Source organism: Pinus tabuliformis, chromosome 9, assembly GCF_031772625.1.
Source record: "Pinus tabuliformis cultivar Carrire ecotype Pingquan chromosome 9, CPIR1, whole genome shotgun sequence".
Lineage (NCBI taxonomy): Eukaryota > Viridiplantae > Streptophyta > Pinopsida > Pinales > Pinaceae > Pinus > Pinus tabuliformis.
The window spans coordinates 393,646,546-393,666,570 of record NC_142307.1 but is presented as its reverse complement, the minus strand read 5'-3'; positions in this window follow the sequence as shown (position 1 = coordinate 393,666,570).

Sequence of the window (20,025 nt, the reverse complement as noted above, 5' to 3'; positions counted from 1 at the left end):
GGATGTTAGTCAAATTTTTGCACTTTTGTTGCAGCTTTGCTTGGCTCAACTTCGAGCTTACTTTTATAGAGAGTTTCATGTAATCTTACTGTTATTTTGATAATGAAGATGAGGTTGTTTCTAAGCTAGCACTGAGTTACCTTAGAGGGCTGAAGCTCTTAGGTTAGGGCCCAATCCAAGAAGCCAAGCACCTCTTGTTTTGTATTTATATGCTTTGTTTCAGTTTATGAATGAGTTGTTGTTAGATAGATTTCTTCCTTAGTCAAGAATAGGTTGCTTTTGGTAATTTAAAAAGTTGTTTCCATTTTAGTTTGTTGTAGTAGGTTGAATAGTGATAGAAGAAGATAAAAAAGGCCATCAACAGGGCCTTGACCTCCTTTCTTCCCTCTGGGACCATGAACTGAGGCCAAGACCTTATTGCTGCCACAAAAAAACACAGAGTTGCCTTTGCCAATAGGATTTCTAGTGTTGCAGCTTGTTAGAAGATTAATGCTTTGCTGTAGATCTATTTCATCATGCTCATTTCTATCTTTAAAATAAATTTATTTCCATGCTTTCTTTCCATATAACTTTGTTCAACATTCACATTCATAGATCAGAATTTAGACTAGTTTGATGAACAGTTCTGTTTTTTTTAGTGTAGCTAGTTTCTCTGCTTGCTTAGTTTCAGAGCTTGATTTTCAGTTCTCTTATGGTACATCTCTGCTCACAATAAGTCCACCACTCAGCCATCACCATCTCTTTTTGATCCATGTTCCACAGGTCATCCAAAGTCCTTCACAAATCTGCCCTAATTTTCTGCACTTTTCCCATGAACTTTAAACTCTCTTTACTTGGACAAGTGAAACCATATTTCTCTTCCCTAATATTCCTTAATGAACCTTAGACACCTTAACACATCCTCCTAGCCATCAGCTACCCTTTCCACCAATTTCCCACCTTCAGAACCTCTAAAACAGCTTTTGGCATCCTCCTGTAGACCTCTTGTAGATCCCCTGCAGCCTCCTGTGGAATTTCTTGTAGGTGTATTTTCAAAGTCTGATTGCAAGGAAAGCCACCAAGAGGCCACTTGGGACCTCCTAGGACCCCTCCACACCTTCCTACACCTTTGCACACTCCCAAGTCACCATCCATCACCACCTAATCACTGCCACCTTCACAAACAAATACATTACATGCATGACAATTCCACCTAAAAATACATAAAAATCCAAAAAGTTGTTTTTTTCTCATTTCCTTCTAGAAGTAGCTTGAATAGATGTTGTTTACTTCCTAAGTAGGTAATGGAATTCATTTTATGGTTTTTCACCTCTCTTTCTGCAAAAGTAGGGTTAGCTAGTTAATTAGGGTTTGCTAGGGTTACTTCACATTTCAGTCTTCTTTCACTTTCTGCAAGTAGAGTAGCCTCGGTAGGTTAGGCTTTACTTTCTTTCATCACATGTAAAGCTTCTTCTATAATTCATAGAAGTTGGCTTGAGCTCCTCGTGATCTTGCGCTAGCTGACCAAGTGATAGCCTGCAGTACGAACTAGTACTTGTGCATACAACACCATCGCTTCCAAGTTTGTTACGAACTACCGGGTTGATAAAAAGTAAAGTAGGAAGCCTAGGAGTCACAACATTATTGCTGCAATACTGGTGCTCACCACTTTTTGGCACCATTTCTGGGGAAGCGTCAGAGTATTGTGTGATTACTGCTTTTCTTCTATTTTCTACTGCAACATTATGCTAAGTAGTTTATTTCAGCAAAAGTAGAGTAGTTGTTTCTTTCAATTTTTGCATTTCCTTGCTTTCATTTCAATTCTGCAATTCCCATTCTAGCAAAAGTAGATTAGCCATTTCCTTGCTTTCATTTCAATTCTGCAATTTCCATTCCAGCAAAAGTAGATTAGTCATTTCGTTGCTTTCAGCTCTGCATTTCATTTGCTTTCCTTTTCAGTTCTAAAATTTCATTTTAGCAAGTTCATTTCAGTTAGTTGCAAGTTGTTTGTTCAACCAATTTCAATTTTGCAGGTACAAGCAAAAAAAAGTAAAAACCAACCAAAAAAGATTTCCTTTCATGCCTCGTAGGAACAGAGATAATTAAGGAAAATTCTTACCCAACACCCCCACCACATCACATAGCCACCATTCTCTCTTCTTCGGTGGCAGTGATCCAGAAGAACCTTTAGGTGAATAACCAAAGATATTTGAAGAACCTATAGGGGAAGAAGAAGAAGAAAACATCCCTCCTGAGACAATGGCTGAGAATAGAAATGTTAGGGGGAATGGATAAAGAGTAGAGGGTACCTTTCCCATCCGAGAAATCAATGGGGACACTAAAATGAAAAACATAAGCCCTTCAGCCCTACCTCACTTCCATGGCTTGACTACATAAGATCCTGACACCTTCTTGTTTGAGTTTGTTGTTATCTGTTGAACTTATGACTATGCAGAAGATGAGAAAAAGTTGAAACTATTCCCTTCTACCCTCAAGGATATATCATTGTGCTGGTTCATGGGGTTACTTGGAAATATCATCACAACTTAGGCTCAGATGCAGCAAGCCTTCAATAACAAATATCGAGACTACTGTAGGTCAAAAGACACCAAAGAAGAAATCTTCCGAATGAACATGGGAAGTGATGAATCATTGGAAGATTATGAACAGAGGTTCTAGCTCAGTTATAAAAGGGCCAGGTGCACACTTGACCCCAAATCGATGAAGTTGGTCCTGCTTAGGGGAATTCCGAAAGACCTTGTAGACACCCTCCATCTGTTGGCTGGGGGAGACATCTACCAACTACCTTATGAAGACATAAAGACTATTTTTAGAAACCATTCTGGGGTAGACAGAAAGAGGTATAGGGGGAGTCAACCCATAACCAGTACCTCCTCATCCAGTTCATCCATAAAAGGTGAGCTTGGACACATGTTGGAAGACTTCAAGAGCAAGATGCTGCAAACTCTTGCCATGCAAATGGATACCTTGCATATCAAAAGGAAACAAGAGGAAGTAGAGAGGGCTTTGACTGTTTTTTGTCCTAGGTGCACTAGAAGGCATCCTAGGAACAAATGTCCATTGAACTCCATAGAGGTTTGTTCAGTTTGTGAAGAATATCATTCTACAGATAAGTGCCCTTCCTTGCTCGAACTTAAAGCTGTATACCAAGGGACTGAAGGAACCACTAAACCACTCTATTTCATGAACCAAAGGAGACCATATAGACCTAGACCATACCAGCAGGGAATGCAAGGGACATCTCAGGCATACTACAACCCCAACCAACCCACTTCCATACCTTCTTGGGCCCCCCTGCTCATCCTTCCTGGTCCACACCTCCTCCTTGGTCCTATCCATCTCAATATCATGCCCAACTAGCCGCTCATTCATTCCAATCCTATGCCTAGCCACAACCTCAGTGGAATGCATCTCATCAGGCGTGGAGGCCACAATACAACTCTCCTCCCACTCTTTTGCCTCCACCACCTACTCAACCTCAACCATTGCCTTTTTCTCCACCAAGGCAACCCCAATGCCTGCTCAACCGAACCTGAACCCGAACAATAGACAAGCTCAACAAGTATAACGTGGGGAAGGTTCAGGAGATTAACCTACGACTTGGGAAGGTTCTCCCAGATAGCTAGCCTCTCCCTTAGGAGGTTGAGGAAGATAAACAGGAAAGTGAACCAAAAGCAAATCCACCCTTTCCTAAGAGACTATCTGGGACAACACAACCCACCCTAGAAGAAACTAAACTTCTGGGAGAATTGAAACAATTATGTGTAAAGATACCACTTCTCCAAGCCATAAAGGATGTGCCTATATACAATAAGATGATCAAAGAGAAGTGCTTCAGGCATCCAGGCAGGCACAAAAGAGATGCCCCAACCATCAATGTCATAGGACAATTGTCCGACATGATGTTGGGGCAGGTAATCTATCCGAAATATTTAGACCCTAGAAGCCTAGTAGTTGATGTCCACATCAATGGCACCATGATCCCACATACCTTGATTGATCTAGGAGCTGCCATTAATGTGATGACAAAGGACACCATGCTCAAGCTCAAACTCCTTGGTAGCACAGACAATAATCACTAGTGCCATGCAAATACCTAAAAACCCGCTTCATTGTTGTCTAATACTTCTCTGATTTTTACATAAACCTTCTCAATACTCCCATTACATGTGAAATGTATGGTCTAGTAAAAATCATTGCATACATCATACTATCAACTACACTCGCATATGGAACACAGGACATGTCCTCTTCCTCTTCTTGTGTCTTGGAACATTCTTGAGCAGATAAATTTACACCTACAGGGTTAGGAACCTTCACTGGTTTACTATCCTGCATAATAAACCATTGTAGTATTGTCTCAAAATACTTCCTCTGGTTTAACCAGAGCTTCTTCTCTTCTTGATCTCATTTAACTTCCATGCCCAAAATATAGTTTTCAGCACCAAGATATTTTATGTCGAATTTCAAGGACAATTAGGTCTGCAATTCCTAGATAATTTTTTCGTCATTTCCAATCATCAATATATCATCCACATACAAAACCAGATAAATAACATGGTCACCAATTAATTTAAAATATATAGAGTGATCTACTTTGCTTCTAGTGAAGTCACATCCCCGTATATATGTATCAAATTTCTGATACCACATCCTTGGTGATGCTTTTAACCCATACAAAGACTTTTTTAACCTGCATACGAGTTATTTCTTACCCTTCACCGCAAAACCTTCAAGTTGCTTCATGTATATCTCTTCTTCCAAATCCCCATGAAGAAATGTTGTCTTCACATTCATTTGTTCTACCTTAAAATCAAAAGCAACAACGACAAATAAAAGTAATCTAATAGAACCTACCTTAGCAACAAGAGAAAAAATATCACCAAAATCAATTCCCAACACCTGGGAATAACCTTTTTCTACCAACCAAGCTTTGTATTTCTCTATCTTTTTTGTTGCATTCATCTTCTTCTTAAACACCCATTTGCTTCTAATGGGTTTCCTTCCGACCAGAGACTCCACCAGATCCCAATCCTAATTTTTGTCTAAAGATGTCATTTCGTCAACCATGGTCTCTTTCTATAGTTTACCATCCTCTAAATCTATTGCCTCTCTGACAGTTTTGGGATCATCATTAGTAATAGATAAATAAAATTTTGAACAAAAAGAAGATGGAGTATACCTTTTGGCTTCCCTTTTTCTCGAACTGATCTTCTCACAGCTGGAGTTTGTGGCTCTTCATCTTCTAATTCCTCTTCTGCTAAGTCTGATTCTTTCTCCTTTATCTCAAACTCTATCTTCGTAGGTTCCTGTAAAAGGAATTCATGTTTAATAATATTTCACCTCTCTATACACCACATCTAAGTTGTACACAAACTTCCATGTTTTTGGGTTCCAAATATTGTAACCTTTTAAACCATCCTTATATCCAATAAAGATCCACCTTTCAGATTTACATTCCAACTTGGTTTTTTTCTCCTTTGAAACATGTATATATGCATTATAGCCAAATACCCTCAGATGTGAAAGATGGGGTTTCTTACCAATCCATCCCTCGTGTGGAGACTTATCCTCCAATTCTGATGAAGGTGATCTATTAACCAGGTAACATGCGGTCTGCATTACCTCTGCCTAGAATTCCTATCCTAACCCGACACCACTGAACATGATTCTTTCCTTTTCCATCAATATTTTGTTAATTCTTTCTGAAAATTCATTTTGCTGAGGTGTGTATGGATTATTCTTCTTTCGTACTATGCCACACTTCTTACAAAACTCTTCAAATTCCTTCTTACAAAAATCTCCACTATTATCTGTCCTCAACACCTTTATCTTCTTGTCTGTCTAGTTTTCCACCAGAGCCTTATATTCTTTAAACCTGTCAAAGAATTTAGATTTCTTCCTGAGGAAATATATCCATGTATTCCTTCAGAAGTCATATATAAATGATACATAGTACACATACTTACCTAGTGATGGAACTGACACAGGTCCAAACACATCACTGTGCACAAGCTCTAATATCCTTTTCGCCCTCTTACAATAGAGGGGAAACTCACCTAATTATTCTTCCCATATACACAATGTTTACATAAATCAAAATCCAGAGAGAAATTAGACATAGTTTCTACCGTATCATTACCATGAAGTATTCGAAGGTCCTTCTCTCTAATATGTCCAAGACTTTGATGTCATAGTGTGGTCTTTTCTCCAAAGACCACAAGGTTTTCTACTCCTTTTCAGGAACCACAGAACTTCTGCACTAATCAATAACAGTGCTACCTAGAAGCTTTTAGAGAGTTCCAATCAAAACTCCCCACATCAATACCAGCTATCCCCAAACCATCTTGCAGGTATCTTTATCAAACACTATTTTTACACTTTCATCATCCATCTTGCTAATAGAAAGCTGATTTCTAGCCAATGTAGGAATATTCAAAACACCTAGAAGTGTTCTAATCCTTCCACCTTTCAACTACAACTTGAATTTTCTGCATCTGGTGATTCTAGCCTTCCTGTCATCCCCTAAGAAGACATCACCACCATCATATTTCTCATACTCACAGAACCACTCCCTGTGGGGAGTGAAGTGAAAGGATTCACCTGAGTCAATCAACGATTCTTCATGATCTACATGAGCTCTTGAAGAAGAATCCAAGTACACACCACCACCATCATCTGAGGTGGTTTTTGCCTTTGTAGAAGGAGCATCATTAGATCCCTTTCCTTTCTCTGAAGCTTTAGATCTACAGTCCTTTTTGAAGTTCCCTTCCTTTTCGCAATTCCATCACACCTTTATAGGTTTTCCTAGAGATATAGATGTTCCTCTATATTTAGATCTCCCATTTGAGGACTTATTTTTGTTTCTATTGTGGAACTGTCCTTGTATAGACAATGCATCTCCATTATTTCTCTCCATATTTTTCCATCTCATCTCCTCCAACAAAAAGGATGAGACTATTTCATCAAAATTTAAGGTAGTTTTATTGCTACTTATTGCAACAACCATACTATCCCATGAATCAGGTAGAGAACACAACAAATTGATGCACTTAAATTCATTCGAAATTTTAATATCAAAAGAGAACAATTGGCTTACCACAATATTGAAGGCATTCATAATCTTTTTCATCGAGTCTCCATCCTTTATCCTTAGGTTATATAGATTTTCTGCAAGAATGGTTTGTTCACCAGAGACTTATATTGGTACAAATGCCCTATATTGTCCCACAAAGCCTTCATCATATCTTTCCCTAATACATTCAACAATATTGAATCTAAGATACACATCTGTGTTTTTCTCTTTGCCTTCTGCTGACATTGCCATTGGTTTAGTACTTGGATCAACCACGATCCGTAATCTTTATCCACCAGCAAATCCTCCATATTGAGTTACCACAACTCAAAACTCTAACCATTAAATTTCTAAATCTCTATATATCCACTACTCACCATCTTCTTTCACCACAAGAATTGATCTCGTAGATCTCCCACTGAATAGTGTCTACCACAGGCCCGAGAAAAATACCTCAGTAGCAAAGGCATCCCCTTGAAGCTTAAACAACTTGGATACCAAATGTAGTTTTTAACCCTATACAAAAATTATCTGCAAAATACCTCAGTAGCAAAGGCATCCCCTTGAAGCTTAAACAACTCGGATACCAAATGTAGTTTTTAACCCTATACAAAAATTATCTGCAAATGAATTCTTAAAAATAGAAAATATACAATGGTGAGAAAGACAACTCAAATACACAGTGATTTCCCTTGGATGCCAAAACTGGGACTACTAGATTGATTTTTTATTATATTCCTTTCAATTTTACAATACATATATATACATGTTGAATTATACATAAAACCCAATCCATTAACCATGGATTAGAACATAACCGTAGTTCCCTTGACCAGATCGACAAAATACCATGGGTAGAAAACCATCATGCCCAAAACCATGTACGAAACCCATGCACAAAACCAAAGGTAGGTCCACCCACCTAATATAGGGTCTTCAATCCTAGAAATGATACTTCCATCATGAATATGTTCCTATGTCTTCAGAAATCCTAATGGGACATATTTCATAAAAAAATATTAAAGAATTCTTGTTTTTTCTAAGATGCTCTACTCCAACATTACTAAGATCAGAAAGGAGCTAAAAATGCATATATGATGTCATGCAATATGATCTAGAAAATATATATATATATATATAGAAATTATATATATTTCATCGACCCACAAAAAGACCCTTCACAAATGTGCTAGGAGATAACCAAAGACTATCTGAATTTAGCAATAATTTTTATGGTTCGTTGTACATAGATGACATGTCAGACTATCTAGGCTCATGTCAGCCCCTCCAATCAATGGAATTGTTTAGACATTGAAAAATATATAAATAATGTAAACCCTCCAAGCATAGGTTGGCTCCATACTTGACAATTCGAACCTTTGCAAGTGGATATATATGCAACGTAAAAATAAATTCATGAGACCATCCTTCACCGTAGAAAAAAATTAAAGATAATACATAGTGAGGAATAGAGAAAGTTCACATCTCATGAAATTAGAAAGTATAAAAGCACAAGGGGATTGATTTTTTTTGTTTGGACCTACTTCTGTGATAATCCACATAAAATTTAGTGAAGAAAAGTGACAATTCACATCTCATGAACTAAGATAGATCTGAAGCTTGTGGATCTTTGGTGACCCTATAGCAAACATATAGAATTTCCTTTTTGTGGATCTATGGTAACTTTATTACAGACACACAAAGGCTCCCTTGTTGTGTATTTATGGAATCTATCTATACTTAGACATATGGAGAATACTTGTTTTTGGACCTGTGGAAAAATTTCATGCATGCCTGAGAATACTTTTTACTAGTCGTTGCTTGAATCTGTGAATATTTGGAATGACACTTATGATTTTCATTGGCATTCCTTTTTGACCTATGGAGGAGAATTTCAGACTTGTGGTATCATTTCTTCTCAGACCTATGAAGACAAATTTATGAAGACATGTTTGGCTTTGTGGTGACTTCTGAAGACATGTTTGTGGAAGACCTCAGATCTCTCAGATTTAAAGAATAATGAAGAAATTTTGATAGAGTTGGAGAATTAGAGGTATTGAATAGTGAAGACTTCACATATTTGGACAATGAATAACTTGAAGCATTGATTAGTGAAGACAAAATAATTGAAGTAAGTTTTTATTTTTTCATTCAAGTTAGAGCTTGAAATTAGATCAAGGATTGGAGTCCTCAAGATAGGAGCCTTGGAACAACTTTTTTCCAGGTAGGAGCTTTAACTATTGGTTAGAGGATTGGTTTCCTTAGGGTGGAGCCCTATGATATTTTTTTTGGGTCTTGTAATAGAGGATTGGTGTCCTCAACATTTTATTAATAAAGTCACTTTATTTTTTTTTGGTTCAAATTGTGCAAAAATATTTATTGGTACAAATAAAAATTGTAATAAATAGTGATTCACCACCCCGCCCCCCCCCCGCTCAATATTTCAATACAAGGAACTCAATCAATGCCAAAACACACTATGTAAGTCAAGTCTTTGCCAACACACTGATCCCACATACATTGATCTTGCATATATCAAAGAGTATACGTGATTGTTCTGAATAAATTCTATGCATGTACACATTATTAAGGACCACTACAAGTGTACAGATATAAAAAAAAATATTCATCAAATCCTGTCTAAAAAAACAACCTTGATAAACTAACATCATCATGAACTGAACACAATACTACCGTATAGTTCCCATGAAAATCATCTAGTTTGTAACAACCCTGGCAAAAAATCCATGTAATCAAAGTTAATAAAGGAAAAATAATAACCATGGTTGATGGGATACTTATTCCAAGTTGAATGTTGGGAAAAGCATAGTGACGAGGATCACTGGTCATTGATTAATGGCTAAGGAAATTGACAAAGGCAATGGCAGAGGCTTTGGAAAGGCAAAATGGCATTTTGGCACATTTATTTATGAAAATAATGTAAATTAGGAGAAAATGGAGGTGAAATGTCACAAGTTGCATGTGAGGAGGAAAATGAAGGAAAATAATGGAAAATGAAGAAAATGGAGGCCTCATTAATAAAAAGGCTTCTGAGGATCAATACACAAACTTTAGTCAATTTAGTCTTGGAGCTCTCTCTCTATTCTCTCTCTCATAGTCATGGACACTTAGCTTTTTCTTGGAGCACTCTTAGAGAGTGTGGAATCATTGGATTTTTGGAGCAATAAGGAAAAGGAAGAGCATGAAAGCGCAAGAGGACATTAGGATCAGCATATATAACTTATTTTTCTTGCAGGTACTAAGTTGCACGTATGTTTTCCACACTAGCTTTGGCATGCATGGCATATGCATGTGGTTTATTGGTCACGATCTATCACTGGCATGGAGGATTTCCTGTATTAACAGTGGATTTTCCAAGCATTTCCATTTCCAAGATAGTCATGATTTTGTGGGGTTTTATTTATTTATTTCTTTTTTCTTTTTTTTGGTTGGTTCTCATATTTCCTTTAGCTTGGGTTGAGTTACTATTTCACAAAGCCTTGATTGGACAAACAATCTGGAAGCTTGTAACAACTTGGGTTGAGTTGCTAGTCATGGTGCCTTGGTTGGAAAAACTCTCTAGATCCCTTGGTGGGTTGAATTACTAGGTATAGAGCCTTAGTTGGACAAACTCTCTAGAGCCCAATGACAACTGTGGGTTGAGTTACTAGTCCTGGAAGCCTTGGCTAGAACACACACTCTTGATCCTTGGAAGGCTTGGGTAGAGACCAATCTGGTGATGGCTTTGTGATGTTTGACTACGAGGTGGAATAATTGTTTGATGGGTTGAGGTGGCTTGATGTATTTTATGAGATCCCACATTCATGCTTGGAATATGGCACGAGGGTGACTAGATGAAGAGAGATTTGGCTCAGCCATGTCTATGGTCAAGTGGTTCATGTAAATCCCACAACTAGTTAGCCTTTGCATCACTAATATGAGGTTATTTATCCTTGTTATTTCATGAGTATTATAGTGGCTTATATGTGGATTACATGGTTGCTATTTCCTTAGTATTTTTGTTGCTATTATGCTAGTTATGAACATGCATTATGATAGTAGCTATGTATGGCACTCATTGTATTTTTAATTGTAAATGAATGAACAATGTATCTATTGCCTAATGGATGAAACTGTAGCTAATGTGTTGAGGCATCAATGCTTCTTAGTCATTCTCATATGCGTATGAGGCCCCTATGCTCAGATCTATTGTTTAAACTAGTAGATTACATATTTCTGACATGTTTGACGAAATGCCTAACATGGCTAGTAGGGGTCCTATTGGGATGGGGTCCCCTGGGTCAATTTTGGGGAAAAGGCCCAAGTTTTGATGTAAAAGGATGTAAAGTCTCTGCAAATTGTGGATGCGGAGCACAAAGTTAGTTAAGAGTCAAAAAGGACTTTTACCCTAGTTAAAGTAAACTTGAGTAGGTTTTTGAAGATCTACCCATGGTCGGTGAACCATGGGATTGTATAAATAGGTGTGTCTTAGAGAGTCTAAGGGAGATCTAAGTATTTTGTTTATGGGTATGATGGAAGGAGTCTAGAGAGTTAGCGCAAGGAAGTAAGTCTTAGAAGGGGAAGAGGCTATGCAGATGAGTGCACAGAGGCCTAGAGTAGTGTCTGCAGCTGAGTGTGCAGGCCCCTACAACTGGGTGTGTAGGGAAGTATTGAGTCTATAAACTTATACTGAAGATCAATAAATAAGGTTGTTGAATAAATACCTATGTTTTATCTCTGTACTTCTGTTATTTATGATTGCGATATATGTTGTAATGAATGACATCTTTATGAAATAATGATGTATTGATGCACACATTTACTGAATCCATCTTATTAACTGAATGCAATTAATGTTAAGTGATTAAGAGAAGATCATAACACTTTATGTTAGGTTTATCGAACACTTGGGTAGATCTGAGCACATATTGATCTAAGAATAATCTAAGTTGCATGTAAGTAGCTACTTTTCCTGATCAGGGTCCACAAAAGCTAGTTGTAGACCTTCGCGGAGGTCTAGGGGCCAATTGAGGTAAATTACAAGTGCTAATCCTTAAGGGCTTAGAGATTTACGCAAAGATAGATCTAGGTCATAAAAAGACATCACATTGATATTTGGATGCAGAAACTTGGTTCCAGCATCCCCCCATACTACTTCGGGTGAGACTTTAGTCCACGCTACATGGATTAATGTTGAAAGGGACAGTAGTGTAGGGTTTTGTTTGGCACAACTAACTCTAAACCTAGATCAGGATACACTAAACCAACAATTGGTTCCATTGCCGGGACTGGGATATGCATAAAGAGATGTGTGATGTCACATCACTGGAATCTGACCAAGAAGGAAATTGAGAAGTGGTTGGATAGAAAGATCCATGAATTCGCGACGCAAGAAAATAGAAATCCACACCTGACAAAAGAGCAGTGGTTGCACATATATTTGTACACAGAAATACACGAAATTTTCTTCTGCACCTTCTCGATTGAACTATATGAGTGGATATCTAAATTAGCAGACGACCAAGGAAGGTGGAGACTTGATGGTCCAATAGTGTGGACTCCAGAGCTAGTGCAAAGGTTGGAAGCCTCTGAAGATAAGATCATGCACACTGTTGACCATTGGCTTGATTGGGTTATAGGAGGATTTTTTGCAGAGTTTGCAGTTGACACCTCAGTCAGTTACAGAAAAGTAGAGAAACACTTCTTCGAAGGACCACGAGGTAAGTATTTGAGATCTTTGAATACTTGGATTAAGATGCTCTTGTGTGAAAGATGGATTATGCCATTGCTTTGATGTTTGGATCTACGTGAAGTGGACGAAGCTTTAGAAACCAAGAAAAGGCAGGTCTTGAATATAGCCCGTTGATTAGACCTCCTTCAAGTGACGACAAAGGAGCAGTACAGGCCTCGCTCTGGAGTGTTGTCCAATTGATAAGACATGGTTTTCCACAGATACATCATCCATCCACACCACCACCACCTTCACCTCCACAACATACACCTTCGCCCACACCACCACCACCCCCATCATTGTTCAACATGTTGAATACAATGAAGTTTCCAATTTTTAAGGGCTTAGGAAGTGCGGAGCCAGATTAGTTTTGGTTTGTTGCGAAGGCTGTGTGGAAAACAAAACAAATTACAGATGATAATATAAAGAAGGCGTAGTTGGTTACCGCTCTGTAGGATCACCCATTAATTTGGTACATTAAGTATTGCATTGATAATCCATTGGCATCATTAGCAGACACTCAGACTACTTTGAACAAAGAATTTGGTAAGCCTAAATATCACTCACAATCAATAATTGGATTCAAGGAAATCATGATGAGGGTTGGTGAAATGCCCTGGGTGTTAGATCAAAGATTAAAGTGCATGATCCATGAAGTAGATAGTTAGCACCGTGAGTGGTTTATAACCTCGCTCCTACCCCACCTAAGGGTTATCTTATCATAGCAAAAGATAAGAACTCAGGCGAAAGCTCTGGAAATCACGATGAGATTGCATGAAATGCCTATTCAGGACACTTCTTTGGGAGTCCAACAAATTCACTCACAGTTGCAAAACCTCTGTTTGGAATTGCAGAGCTTGAAAAAAGAAAAGGAGGCTAGGCTAGAGGTGCACAAAGAAGTCTGGTGCCTCAAGTGTAAGAGCGAGGGGCATGATAAGAATCATTTCCTTGTCTTCGCGAATTATATCACTGGGGGAGGGCCAATGACCCTGAGGTAGGAAGCTCTAGCAAGACCAAGTACGTGGCACACACTATGGTGTGCTATTTGTCAAGTGGCTAGAAAACATGTAACAGATAACTGTCATTTTCTGCAAAAGTTTGTACAGACACCACAATGTAGTGGGCCCATGGTATTAGTTCGATGGTATGAGGGAACCATGGTAATGACCCATGGTATTGTATGTATGAGGCCTATATAGAGGCTAGAGACTCCACATTGAGAGATGTCAAGGATTATTGTATGAACAAGCATATGGCTTGTGGAGTGTTCTCCCTCCTAAAGGAGTGAATGTATGGTGTTGCCCTACCTTAAGGGTTTGATATCAATAAAGAATAATTTCATATTATTTTTGGGTTTATTTGCATTGTCTTATATTTTCATATCAGATCTATAACAATTGGTATCGGAGCACTTTCTTGGGCAAAAAAGTGGAGAATTTTTTTTATTTTTTGTAGGATTTCTGGGGCAGCGAGTTTACAGATCAGATCTATACATTTTGGAGAAAAATATACAAAATATAATTGTAGATATGGATTCTTTGTGAAAAAATACCTGATTTCAAAAAAAAAATTGGCTGAATCGGAGTCCGGATGAAGGAGATATCGCTGATCTAAAAATTAGTGGTGTTGCAGACAATTTTTCGGGGCAGCAAGTTTGCGGCGCAGATCTGGACGTATTGGTGCAATATCTGCAAAATCTAATTGTAGATCTGAATTCTTTGTGAAAAAATACCCGTTTTTCAAAAAAAAAATCAGTCGAATCGGAGTCTGGATGAGGGAGATATTGCTGATTTAAAATCAGCTCTTTTTTGCAGAAATTTTGATGACAGCGGGAGAGTTGCAGCATAGATCTGAAATTCCAGTGCCTGGATCGAGATTTCTATCACATGGGAAGATGCAAAATGGTTGTTCCATGTCCAAAAACAGGTTATAATAGGGATTCTGAGCAATATTGACTAAACTGTGACATTTTAAATTTTCACCAAATTGTTTTGTGATGGCGGGCCTAGATCAGAGTTTGAGGGACTTGTATAAATTTGATGGCTCTCATCCAGCCAAATGGTTAGCAAAAATGGAGAAATATTTCAAATTGAATTACGTCTATGATGATGAGAATCAGCTTAGTGTGGGAAAATGTACTTGGACAATGAAAGACGGCAATGGTGGCAAGGGCATCAACGTTGCTATGGAAGGCCCTTAACTTGAGACACATTCAAAAAAACTCTTATGGACCACTTTGATCATAAATCTAATCTTGTGGATAAGCTCACATAGACAAACACACAGCCTAGCAAAGATTTTACTTTTACAGGAAAGAAGGAAACCAAGAAACCTAAAGGGTTATTTTCTGTTGGTATCTCTTTATTCCAGGTTCATGGATTGATTCAGAAGGAGAAGATCATTGTTTCTATAAATCCTAGTTGCAAAAAATTTCTCCACTTTTGTGCCCAAGAAAGTGCTCTGATACCAATTGTTATAGCTCTGATACCACTTGTTATACATCAGATCCAAAAATATAAGATAATGCAAATATACCCAAAATAATAAGATAGAAATAGATAGAAATGATTCACTTTATTGCTCAAACCCTTAAGGTAGGGCAACACCATACATTCACTCCTTAAAGAAGGAGAACACTCCACAAGCCATATGCCTGTTCATACAATATTCCTTGACATCTCTCCATGTGGAGTCTCTAGCCTCTATATAGGCCTCATACATACAATACCATGAGTCATTACCATGGTTCCCTCATACCATCAAACTAATACCATGGTCCCATTACATTATTGCTAACTACTTGTGGTCCCTTACATGATATGGGTTAACCACCTTATTTATTACTATGGCCCATCTCATTATTACATTATTACCTTAGGTACCTTGCTTTGTACCCCATATTATCCCCCCTAGGTATATAACAAATTTTGGACCTGAAAGGCATCATAGGTGACTTGGGTGTGATGAAGATTACCTTGAAGCTGGATGCGAAGCTTATTAAGCGAAGGACATATTGCCTTAACACCAAATACAAGGAAAAGGTCTGCTTGGAATTGGACAAGATGCTTGAGGCGGGCATTATTGAACTAGTGTATGAATTTGATTGGGTGAGCCCAATGGTCGTCCAAGAAAAGAAACAAAAGGGAGAAATATGAATTTGTGTAGATCTTAGGAAGCTTAATGATGCATGTATCCATGATCCTTTTCCGACACCATTTAATAATGAGGTACTGGAAAATGTTGGAGGACAGGAGGCCTACTCATTCACTGATGGTTTCTCTGGGTACCATCAAATGAAGATCACGCCGAAATACAAGAGAAAAAAAACCTTCACAACATAATGGGGTTGTTTTCAGTACATGGTGATGCCATTTGGACTCAAGAATGCGCCAGTGATATTATCCCGCGTAGTCATCACGACATTCAAGGAGTTCATTCACAAAGTCTTGGAGGTGTATTTTGATGACTAGACAATGTTTGGGTTAGTCAAGCACTGTGTAGCCAGTCTACGCCTAGTGTTGGATACATGTCGAAGATATCAAATCGCGCTTAACCTCAAGAAGTGCTTGTTTTGTATCACCTTTGGGATTTTTCTGGTCATGTGGTATGCAAGAAAGGACTAATGGTGGACCCTGCCAAGATCGCGATAGTAATCAATTTGGAGGCCCCAAGGAGTGTCAAACAGTTGTGTGCAACACTGGGCCATACTAGGTATTATCAAAAGTTCATCAAGGCTTATGCTCAGATTACCGCACCTATGGAGAATCTACTGAAGAAGGATGCTGCATTCTGTTGGGATAAAGAATGTCAGGGAAATCTGGATGTCTTGAAGGAAAAGATGGTCACTGCGCCGAGCTTGGTCTTCTTGGATTGGAAGAAGGAATTCCATGTACATGTTGATGCTTCGTGTATTGTGTTGGGAGTAGTGTTGACAAAGGTTGGCGAAGGAGAGATGGATCACCCTATAGCCTTTGCGAGCAAGAAATTATCAAAGGCTGAGAAGAACTACTCAATGACAAAGTGCGAGGGATTGGCTATGATGTACGTGCTCCAAAAATTCAGACACTATCTATTGGGTGGACATTTCAAGATGTACACAGACCACTCCACCTTGAAGTACTTAGTCAATAAACCTGTGTTGGGGGCGAAGATATGCAGATGCTTGCTATTGTTTCAAGAATATGACTTTGAGGTAATTGTGAAGCCAGGAAGGTTGAATGTAGGACCTGACAATTTGTTGTAGATTGAAATGGGGGAGGAGCCTACTAATTTGGAGGAAGGGTTGCCTGACTCATAGCTCTTCATGATGCGCATAGTGGATAATCACTTTGTGGATATTATCCACTTTTAACCATAGGGATGACTCCAAAAGGATACACCAGTCAATAAAAGAAAGAGTTGGTAGTACAATGATATACTATGATGGTATGTGCCCGATTTCGAAAGAAACAACATCCTTACAGAGGCTCATGGAGGGGATACAGGAGGAAATTATGTAGGAAAGGCAATGGCGCAGAAGATTCTGCATGCTAGGTTGTGGTGGCCTACACTGCATAAAGATTCTAAAGCATATTGTAGGGCATGCGACGCATGTTAGAGAATGGGCAGACCATTTCGGAGGGACAAGCTACCCTTAAAATCTCAAGTGTCATTGCAACCATTCAAGAAATGGGCAATTGACTTTGTGGGACCAATTCAGCCTTCGGGAAAGAAGACGAGAGCACACTATATCATCATCGCGATAGAATACCTAACCTGATGAGTGGAGGCACAACCTATGAAGGATTGAACAAGAGCCACAACAACTAAATTCTTGTTTGAATATGTGTTAACTAGGTTTAGTTGCCCAAAAGTGTTGATGAGTGATCGTGGTATGCACTTCCTCAATGAAATGATTAGCACAACGATATAAGAATTCCAGGTGTATCATTAGAATATTACACCATATCATCCTCAAGCTAACGGAACAGTTGAGGCCTTCAATAAGATCTTGGAGAATGTGCTAACAAAGATTTGCATTTGTGCAGGTGGATTGGGGGGATCTTTGCAGCAAGATCACTGTGCTAGCCAAGCGACTCGAGGAAAAGTCAAGACCTTTGTGTTGGGGGCCTATTGGGATGGGGTCCTCTGGGTCAGTTTTGGGGCAAAGGCCCAAGTTTTGATGTAAAAGGATGTAAAGTCTCCACCCATTGTGGACGCAGAGTGCGGAGTTAGTTAAGAGTCAAAAAGGGTTTTTACCCTTGTTTATGTAAATTTGAGTCAGTTTTTGAAGATCTGCCCATGGTCCGCGGACCATGGGATTGTATAAATAGGTGTGTCTTAGATAGTCTAAGGGAGATCTAAGTCTTTTGTCTATGGGTACGACGAAAGGAGTCTAGAGAGTTAGTGCAAGGAAGTAAGTCTTAGAAGGGGAAGAGGTTCTGAGTGCATAGAGGCCTAGAGTAGTGTCTACAGCTGAGTGTGCGGGCTCATGAAACTGAGTATGCAGGGAAGTATTGAGTCTGTAAACTTATACTAAATATCAATAAAGAAGGTTGTTGTAGAAATTCCTGTGTTTTATCCCTGTACTTCTGTTATTTATGATTGTGATATATGTTGTAATGAATGATGTCTTTATGAAATAATGATGTATTGATGCACGAATTTACTGAATCCGTCTTATTAACTGAACGCAATTAATGTTAAGTGATTACGTGAAGATCATAACACTTTTTGTTAGGTTTATCGAACACTTGGTTAGATCTGAGCACATATTGATCTAAGAATAATCTAAGGTGTGTGTAAGTAGCCACTTTGCCTAATCAGGGTCTGCAAAAGCCAATTGTAGACCTTTGCAGAGTTCTAGGGGCCAATTGAGGGAAATTACAAGCACTAAGCCTTAAGGTCTTAGAGATTTGTGTGAAGATAGATCTAGGCCATAAAAATACATCACACTAATCTATGGATGCGAAAACTTGGTTCCAGCATCCCCCCATACTACTTCAAGTAAGACTTTAGTCCATGCTACACGGATTGATGCTGAAAGGGCTAGTAGTCTAGGGTTTTGTTTGGCACAACTAACTCTGAACCTGGGTCAGGACCCACTAAGCCAATAATTCAAGTTAAGCCCTTGTTAAAATATTTTCATTTGTATCATTGTTTTGTTGTCATATTTTAATTCTAGAACTGTGTCATTTAGTTCTAGGCAGTGACCTAGGCTCTAGCCTGAAAAAGTGGCTCAAATCCGGGAGATGCAGGAGTTTAATCCAGGAGTTTAACAGTAAAAAAACTTAGTGGGGCCTAGGGGTTGGTTACCTGAAGGTTGGGATGGTTCTTGGGAGTCTTGTTGCTAATTTGGAAGGTATGTATGGTGTGTTTCCATCGGTTCTCATTCCTTAAGGTGGCTTAGGGGTCGAATCATATCATAGTAACTTCTCGTCACATGTTTACCCCATTTGGCCAGTTACTTGTGTAGATGAGGGAGGAGGGTGTTACAGAGTGGTATATGAGCATGGTTCACCCCTCGGACTAGATGTGTTGTGTGATGGTCATGCATTCATGTGGGTTTCAAATTTGTTTCTTTTGTTGTAATACCATGTGCTTCTTGCATTTGTACGATATGGGTCATGGTTGTAGTGATGTCGCCATGGGAATTTGATGATGTTGTTGTGGAGTGTGTCATCACGAGTGTATGGTTTATTATGCATTGTTTATGCACGTTAGTATTCACATGTAGTCAAGTGTACAATGGTGTGGTGGTTGTTGTCATGCATGAGGTCATGTTATGTGTTGTTGATAAGGTCATGCATTGATTACTGGACTCTAGGTAGATTGATGGCTATGTGGTTGTATGCTTATGTGTTAGATTTCTATATGTTGTATTAGATTGATTTTTTTATCTTGTAGACGAGGTATCCTCCCCAAATTACATTAAGGTACATTGGTTTATTGTGATTTGGTTTAGCTGAAATGATATACCTTGTAGGAAGAATATCAAAGATTACTAGTTGGATGGTAGACTGTAGTTCCCAAGACTCTCCCTATCGATTATATGAGCAACGTGGTGTTGGTCACTATTTTGATTTGGTAGGCACACGAATAATTTTAAAGACGGAACTAAGGAGTTGTAAGGAATACAATGACAAAATCATATAGGCACAAGAGAAACAAGTAGAGGTAAATGCAATGATACTTCAAAGTTTGTAAGAATTGCAGCAACAGGGACCACTTTGGATCAGCC